At 36.8% G+C, this 9,151-nt stretch overlaps 2 long non-coding RNA genes across 2 annotated transcripts; both read left to right on the top strand.

Annotated features, from left to right (window-relative positions):
• The first annotated feature begins 3,019 nt into the window (after positions 1 to 3,019).
• LOC143738979 (uncharacterized) lies at positions 3,020 to 4,299 on the top strand. Its single transcript, XR_013204113.1, has 3 exons — positions 3,020 to 3,124; positions 3,256 to 3,369; positions 3,776 to 4,299. It is a non-coding gene; the product is annotated as an uncharacterized LOC143738979 (long non-coding RNA).
• Positions 4,300 to 8,078: 3,779 nt separating this feature from the next.
• Positions 8,079 to 8,691, top strand: LOC143738978 (uncharacterized). The gene is made up of 3 exons (XR_013204112.1): positions 8,079 to 8,128; positions 8,215 to 8,325; positions 8,539 to 8,691. It is a non-coding gene; the product is annotated as an uncharacterized LOC143738978 (long non-coding RNA).
• Positions 8,692 to 9,151: the final 460 nt, after the last annotated feature.

Below are 9,151 nucleotides of genomic sequence, written 5' to 3'. Positions count from 1 at the left end.
ATAACGTGAAACACGTACATGGGTAGTATAATTTTAAATATAGTTTAATGATAACATTGCATTTTTCTTCAATATCGTGCAGCCCCAATCTGTAGCCTAGCATATTGATGTGTAACAAAAAAATTCACTGTACAGTAGGCTACTCACCATTGAAGGAGGCTATTCTCCAAGTGATAGTCATTTATAAATATAATAATGTTTCAAAGTTTCGTTTTGTTTAATAAGGCATATTAATTTTCTGACAGGCAGAGGGTGAACCAAGACGCGCTTTAAAAACAAGTTTCAAGTTACTTTTCACCGTGACTCTCCGCTCAATATCCGCTCTTTGCCAGTTTCACATTTATGTTTAAATAATAGACTATTGTTATTTTATTTCATTTATGTTGATTATGAATAGTGAACAGCATGAGTAAGAGCTACATCGGATGCGGAATATGACGAGAGACATGAAGTTGGTCAGACATGATTTTGACCACTTCATTAAGTTTCGTTTTGTCGAAAGACTTTCTTTAAGTGAATTTCGTTTTGTATAATTTGTATCTTAATTTGAATCAATATTTAATCAACGAATGGACTGGATTTAATAAATAAGAAGCAAACCAAGAACATCGGGTTTGGATTAAAGTGAGTAACAAACGAATGTTTCCGCTGTTCATGTCTCAATTACAGTAAGCCTCTAGGAAGTTATGATATTTGTGGCTTTAAAGCAATATGCTGTATTGTATAAAGTGGTATAAATTAGGAGTGCTGAAATGCAGAAACATCCACATCAGCTTTTTAACTATTTTTTTATGGCTTGAACGAGACGTTCGCAGATCCCGCTGCTTCAAGATATATATATATATATATATATATATATATATATATATATAAATTTTATGAGTCCAAGTTTGACTGAAACAATTCAATTCAAGATTTGATTTTAGAAAAATACAAAAAAAACATTGAAAAGAAAACCTAATAAAATATGTAGCATTAGCCATTATGGAAATACAGGCATCACACAACTCTTTATTATTTACAGTCCATAAAAATAGGGCATGTATTATACGATTATAATACGAGCATATATTTACAGTTTTCCTGTGTATTTTTACTGAGGTATTGTATTGTGTTGTGTTTTAGGGTTAACGGAAAATTCCGTAAAAATAGTGAATAAAGTCTTGGCAAAAAAATGAGCATTACATTTTCCATCTTTAGCCCCCTTTTTCCACAATGGTCTCCTAAAATTAACGCCAGAAATTCTGATTCTGATTCTACAGAAGATAAATAATTTAGTGTTACAAAAAAAAAAACAACGTCATAAAATCGTTATATTATATGACATCAGAATGAACAAGGTAGTACAAAATATATTATTCACTGTTAACAATATTAATGTCTATTTGAAGGCAATGGCAGCGTGATAATAAATAATTTATATGTGAAATATATTACAGTCTTGTATGATGGCCAAGAGCAGCGGTGGTCCTCGCTTGGGCTGGCGTCATCTCTTTTTTTAATAGTTCAATTGTTTAGGAAGGCTCTACCTGTGTATCCTGTGAACTGCTAAAATAGTCTTATTATCTTAAAAAGCGAAATGGACTATATCGTGAAGCATATACCTTGGCCCATCTTAATCATTATAATCAGCAATAAAGGGACCCACAGCAGCCACTGACTTAAAACAGTTGCTGCTGTCATTTCCTTAATAAGTAGCCTACAGCCTGATACTCAATGTTGTCAGCTATCGGGTAGTCTTCCGAAATTTAAAAGACATACACCAACAGACCAATTAAAAAGAAACAAAGCGGAGATAAAAATACGGTCGGACCATGGAGTCGAACCCCTGTCACTAAGAGCAAAACGACACTGCTCTCCATGCACGCAGACCAATGCCCTACTGAAGATATCAAATTTGCTTGGTAATCTAATGTATTTCACAGACATGAATGTAAAGAGAGTCTACAATCATACTGTATATACCCACATATGATAAAGGAAAAATGGGGATAGGCCTGCACGTGCCCAATGAAGAAATAAAAATATGACACGGTAACAGTCCAAACACCAGTCCTAACAACATTAGAAAAACAGAAGCCTTAAGAGGATCGCCATTCAGATCGACAATCTACTACATGTCTTTCCATCTACTTCATTAGATGGGCTGAAGTTTGAAGAAAAGGGTGGGGCTGATTATAATATTATACAAAACGGCGCTTTTTACGCCGTTTTGCGTTTTGAGAATGAAACGCGTTTGGTTAGTGGCGAAATTTGACCCTTTTGGCGTTCCATAATTGGCTGGATATAAAAAACGCCGATAATGACGGCGCTTTTGCAGTGTAAACGCCGTAATTTGCGCCGTTTGTATCACAGAACGCCGTACTTTGCGGCGTCTTTTCGTCTTAAACGCCGTAAAAAGAGGCATTTTGAGAATGAAACGCGTTTGGTTAGTGGCGAAATTTGACCCTTTTGGCGTTCCATAATGACGCCGCAGGCCATCCATAGTGCGCCGTCATTTGCGGCGCTTCTGTCTGACAAAGACGGCGTAAAAGGTGGCGTTTTGTATAATATTATAATCAGCCCCACCTTTTTCTTCAAAGTTCAGCCCATCTAATGAAGAAGATGGAAAGACATATGTAGTAGATTGTCGATCTGAATGGCGGTCGTCTTAAGGCTTCTGTTTTTCTAATGTTGTTAGGACTAGTGTAGGACTGTTATCGTGTCATATTTTTATTTCTTCATTAGGCACGTGTATCCCCCTTTTTCCTTTATCATATGTGGGTATATACAGTATGATTTTAGCCTCTGTTTACGTTCATGTCTGTGAAATACATTAGATCACCAAACTATCTTATTACCCTTCAGTAGGGCTTTGGTCTGCGTGCATGGAGAGCAGTGTCGTTTTGCTCTTAGTGACAGGGGTTCGACTCCAAGGTCCGACCCTATTTTTATCTCCGCTTCGTTTCTTTTGTATTGGTCTGTTGGTGTATGTAGAGTATGTATGTAGTTCCATCCAAATGATTAATCCGTGCTTTGCTCTCAACATTTTATGCAGGGTGATTTTGATAGGACAGGTCAGATTGTCAGACTCCGAGATAATGTTATTCCTTCCGTCTTCAGCTTCCCGGTTCACCTCCAAAGAGTAGGTGTATCCTCATAAGGCTGTTAGCATTCATAAAGGTAAATATTAGCCTATATTATCAATCACGGGGCAGGGTAAGATGCTTATCCCTTTATAAAAATTTCATTATGTATTATGCTTCTTCCTTTTAGTTGGAAAAGGGCAGGGATACGTCTACCTCCAGAAGAGCTGAAGAAAGCCTGTCCGTGGACTCTCAGGATTCCCAGGAAACGGCAACCTCAAGCCCACAACCTCAGCCTAATGATGTGAATATTTCTACTTTAAACATCATATCATAATGTTTCCTGGACATATTCAAATCTCACTTGTTTGCTGCCACTCATATTAAACAGGCTCACAAATAAACCCATACACACGCAATTTAAGACACATTGAACATGCATTGCTGGCAGACACACACACTCACACACAGACACACACACACACACACACACACACACACACACACACATAGTGCTGGCAGTGAAGTGAAGTGAAACATGGCACAGGGCACAGTGAAGGTTTGATTCTATTATCTTGTTTTTGTTTTTGTTTTTATCTTTGTATATTAAGGTCACTTTGTTCTTATTTTCTCTGTTCTGTAAAGTGTATTTGAGTATTGTGTAAAGCGCTATATAAATATGAATTATGTTTTTTAATTATTATTATAAGGTGCAGAGAGCTGCAGAGAGAGTGATCTGCCAAGCTTCAGCAATTCAAGCTCCTAAGGTGTCAACAGTCACGCATGTTGTGCGGGAGGAGATTGGAACCGAGGACATTTTCCTTCTTGGAGAGCACATTGAGGAGACCCAGTTTGGCATCGACAACCATCAGTCTGACTTGTTGTCATTGGTTGTGTCTGTGTTTTTAAAGATAAGGCTCCACCATGTTGCCAGAGTCACCTCTCTTGAACTACAGAAAGGGAGCACGAGAAAGAAGCTCTGTAAAACAGTCCTCTTTCAGGGGTTTTAGTGTGTGAGAGTGTGTGTGTGTGTGTGTGTGTGTGTGTGTGTGTGTGTGTGTGTGTGTGTGTGTGTGTGTGTGTGTGTGTGTGTGTGTGTGTGTGTGTGTGTGTGTGTGTGTGTGTGTGTGTGTGTGTGTGTGTGTGAGAGTGTGTGTGTGAGAGTGTGTGTGTGAGAGTGTGTGTGTGTGTGTGTGTGTGTGTGTGAGAGTGTGTGTGTGAGAGTGTGTGTGTGTGTGTGTGTGTGTGTGTGAGAGTGTGTGTGTGTGTGTGTGTGTGTGTGTGTGTGTGAGAGTGTGTGTGTGTGTGTGTGTGTGTGTGTGTGTGTGTGTGTGTGTGTGTGTGTGTGTGTGTGAGAGAGTGTGTGTGAGAGAGTGTGTGTGTGTGTGTGAGAGAGTGTGTGTGTGTGTGTGAGAGAGTGTGTGTGTGTGTGTGTGTGTGAGAGAGTGTGTGTGTGTGTGTGTGTGAGAGAGTGTGTGTGTGTGTGTGTGTGAGAGAGTGTGTGTGTGTGTGTGTGTGTGAGAGAGTGTGTGTGTGTGTGTGTGAGAGTGTGTGTGTCAGAGAGTGTGTGTGAGAGTGTGTGTGTGTGTGTGTGTGTGTCAGAGAGTGTGTGGGTGTGTGTGTGTGTGTGTGTGTGTGTGTGTGTGTGTGTGTGTGTGTGTGTGTGTGTGTGTGTGTGGTTGTGTGTGTGAGTGTGTGAGGTTGTGTGTGTGAGAGTGTGTGTGAGAGTGTGTGTGAGTGTGTGTGAGTTTGAAAGTGTGTGTGAAAGTGTGTGTGAGAGAGAGACTGTTTGTGTCCGTTCGTGTGTGAGAGAGTGTCTGTTCTTGTTTGTTTGTGTGTGAGAGAGTGTGTATGTCATAAATCAAAAATTGTTTCTTCAACTTATTAAAGTATCTTACTTTACTGCAACTATCTGTTTCTGCTTCTTTATCATATTTATAGTGTGTGATTTATAAAATAACTTATATCCTACATCACATATATACATCATATATTGTGTCTGGTGACTTTATATCTTATATCATAATATTATATTACTGTTTAGCCTACTATGAATATTAAAATAAACAGAACCATGTGTCCTGTATCATAGCTACATGAATGACCTTTGCAGCAAAACAAAACGCGTTAAAATCAGTTTGGTATTCAGTGAGTTATGATTAATTTAATGCGCTGAGAGCTCATATCTACGGTGGCAGATTACAGCGGATGACCGGTCTAAGATGGCGGCCCCACGGCTCGACCGCGCCATGATGTCTATAGGCTTGTTCGACTTGAACCGGCGCTGCGCAGACCGATCGGTTGATGACATCAAAGTACCGCGAGAGCGATTCAAAAGCATAAGGAGCCGTCTGCTCTCTAATCGCTCTCGCGGTACTTTGATGTCATCAACCGATCGGTCTGTGCAGCGCCGGTTCAAGTCGAACAAGCCTTACGACTAACATCTGGCACACATGAACTGATGATGCCAAATATTGCGATGTGTTCGGAAGAAAACTTCTTCAACGCGATTTCCTACAGAGCTTCCTACTGATAAAATTCGTGTAGTCGTTTATACTTTTTTTTTTTTTTAATCAATAAACGGCAAAGCAGTCCAGCTTCCCTGGCAATAAGACCGAAATAATAACATTAAAATAAATACATATATAAACATGATAAGATATCGTAAATAAATGTCGATTAAACAGCTGCGCAGATAGCAGACCAACATTGAATCTACATTGAATCAATGTTAATGGATTAACCAAAAGATCATTGAATCAATGTTGAAATTTAACATTGATTTTTCATCAGGTTTGCACCCTGAAATAATGTTATTTCAAAGATGAAAAATCAATCAATATGGTCATAAAATCAATATTATTTCAACCATAATTAAATCAGTTATTTAACATTGAATCAACATTGAAACAATATAAAATCAATCTTGCTTTATGTACAGCGAGATTCTATGCTAGTTTATTAGGCTTGTACTATGCTTGAATTTTTAAATGACTCCTTTCAGACAGAGACCATTAAATATGTTTTTTATCAAAATGTCATTACATCCTTCAGTTTACAAGCAAATGTATTTATTTATGGCCCCAAAACAGAACAGGAAATATCACATTCAGAAAAAAACAAGGCATTTTGTGACAAAGACAAAAACAGCGCAGTAGGCCTACTAGGCCTACGGTAAGAAATAATGAAACATTAATCTGATAAATAGTTCAAGTTCAATTTTATTTATGTATTACAACAGACCAAATTGCTTTACAGAAGAACATTAAAAGATATAGCATGCATTAAAACATAAAACAAGATCTAACATGCATTATAAAAATGCTATTTATAGTTAGCTATTATTGGAATACAAAAATGATAATTGCCGTCGTCTCCCATTCGCGTGATGAGCTCGCGCTTCTTTGCACCTTTTTTGACTCAGGCAAATTCTTCGTTCACCCTAGATTGAAAATTAACAATTTACCCTGTTGTTTTTACCCGCGATGACGTTTGGTAAAAGACAAATTGAAATTCAATATATTATTAGGGAAAATCCTGGCCGTTGGTTTGTGCACGGCGCGCGTTCATGTGACTAATTTAACATCGAAGTTTATACCGACTCAGGAAAAGCAAACAAGTTGTAAAAAATATAGATAAATAAAATTGAGAAATGAAATTGAGATTGAGATTTAAGATTAACTTACCTCAAAAAAACACTCTGTCGTTTCCCGAATACTGAGTTGGGAATAAACGGAGGTCGGAGTCAGCTGCAAATGGGTGGGTTAGCAGCAAGTGGGTGGAGCTTTAGCCGCAAGTGGGCTGTACAAATTTCCAGAGGATTTTGATTGGTTTATTTAGTATCACCTGTGTTGTAGGCTAGTAGCTATTGGTTTGTGCTCCACAGTTGGTGGCGGTAATGTGTAAGTTCTCTTGCGATCCATCAGAAAACAAAGATGAAAACCGCTTTCACATGTCAGAGGGGTTAGCTTGTTGAACAGTTTTTAGTTTTGTAAAAAAGCATTGTAAGTTCTGAAAAAGACCATTTCATAATGGCGTTTATACACTGTTTTTAGTCTTAGATGTATTAAAAAAGAATAAGGGTAAAGTGTAGGCTAACCAAATACATTTCTGTAGTTTTTTAGTAGCACACAAATTACTAAATCTGTAACTGCATGACAAGATCTTTTCTGCATTCCATTTCAACAATTTGCTCTCCAGATTATGGATTCTGAAGACCATAATAAGGTATTGTGACAGTGTAATTTTTGTACATTTTAGGACTGCATTGATTTTCAAATTGTAAATGTCTTAAACGTTTTGTAAATGGATTTGATATTAGAATACAACTCCTAATTTAATTGTGCAATGCATGCAATTCTTTTAAAACTTGTTTTCATTGTAGTTATGCTTTTTTCTGCATAATCCACAATATAATGTAGCCTAATGTAATTGAAACATTTGTTAAAATTAATTAAATTAAAAATTAATGGATAATTTTTATCACTTTCTTTATTCTAATCTCTTTCAGAAGAAGAAGGATGCTCTGCACTCCCTGAAACCTATGGGAAGAAAAAAACTGAACTTGGATATGAAAGTAAGAACTTTGATATGAAACAAAATACATATACTATGCTGGGTTTCAAATTATGTAACTATAATATTTGTCAGCTAATTTTAAATTACTTCATTTTAGCAGACCAAATCCCAGTTGTGCCCTCTGTTTTTAGCAAGGTATGCATAATCAATTTTAATGATGATTTAAAATGTGTATCATACAACAATTTTAATCCACTTATATTTTTCTTTAAGGATGAGCTGTTAAAAGAGGATGAACCTCCATCATACTTCATCTTCAAGGTAGTTGAATAATGTTATATAATGTGCTTTTTAACATTTTTGAATGGCCTGTGCTAACTGTTGCTATCTTTTCAGTTATCAGGAGCGTTGCAGAACATACTTCTTGAAGTTGTTCTTCGAGAAGGAGATGCTGCCTACATGCCCCTGTCATTGGCTTTCAGGGTTCAGGGACATAGTTGGGGATGACAATTTCAAAAATCAGGCACACTTCTTATGGCTAGAAAGTAAATATTGATATTAAAAAATAAAACGCATAACAAGAACATCATTGATAATGTTAAATGTTATGTTCATTTTTTTTTCACCTCAGGTGTTGCATGCTGGAAAAACAAGTCGTCTCACTACAAACAGCTCTTCTGGAGGATGTACTCAATCTCCACTTGTTTGTAGTGTGGGTTTGAGTACAAATGCTGCGCACCTGGTACGGTTTGTGTAAATTGGTGATGAATAAACTAGTTGTTAGTCCAAAGGAAAACTAAAAATCTAATTTACATATGTCATCCCTTGGAGTTCTGGACACCATTCACTTGCATGATATGGACCTACAGAGCTGAGAAATTATTCTTAATGTTTGTAAATGTTCAATGTCAACTATAAACCCTAGTTCTTATTGTGCTTCTTGTGTATCCACCAGGTTATGCTGGGAAGGGAAAGCGAGGCGAGCTCCAGGGCATTTATTCAGAAACCTTCCACCCTGGATTTTGCCGTTTTCACTGCATGCAGACCAGTTCTAAAGAGCTGATAGTGTCCTTACAAATAACAAAAAAAGACTAAAAATAATAAAATAAAATAAACACTTTTGCAATCAATTCTGAGTGACTTGTATATGATTTTATTGATTTAAATCTCAGGGTGGATAAATTATTTTTTTCAATGTAATATATTTGTAACACGTTCAGAAGAACATTAGTCTGCTATTTAAAAAAATTATGCAGTAAAGATGGATGGTAACTTTTTTTTTAGTTTACTTTAGTCTGTCTATCTGTTTCACGCTTGATATGCCGCGCTTTCTGATTGGCTGTTAACAACCAATGTTAGGATTGTCTAGGCACCCAGTGGAGAAATTTAAGCTGACCAAAAAGCAACATTGATTCAATGTTTGTCTTTTCAACTCTGAAAAACATTGAATTATCAACATTGATTCAATGTTTGTCTTTTCAACACTGAAAAACATTGAATTATCAACATTGATTCAATATTATTTTAACACTGAATTTTCAACATTGTTCCAATATTATTTTAGCATT

The sequence above is a fragment of the Siphateles boraxobius genome, unplaced genomic scaffold, assembly GCF_051911475.1.
Source record: "Siphateles boraxobius isolate OS27281-9 unplaced genomic scaffold, OSU_SipBor_1 16, whole genome shotgun sequence".
Classification (NCBI taxonomy): domain Eukaryota; kingdom Metazoa; phylum Chordata; class Actinopteri; order Cypriniformes; family Leuciscidae; genus Siphateles; species Siphateles boraxobius.
Note: the sequence above shows the minus strand (reverse complement) of the source record. Positions and strands in the feature narration are given on the sequence as shown.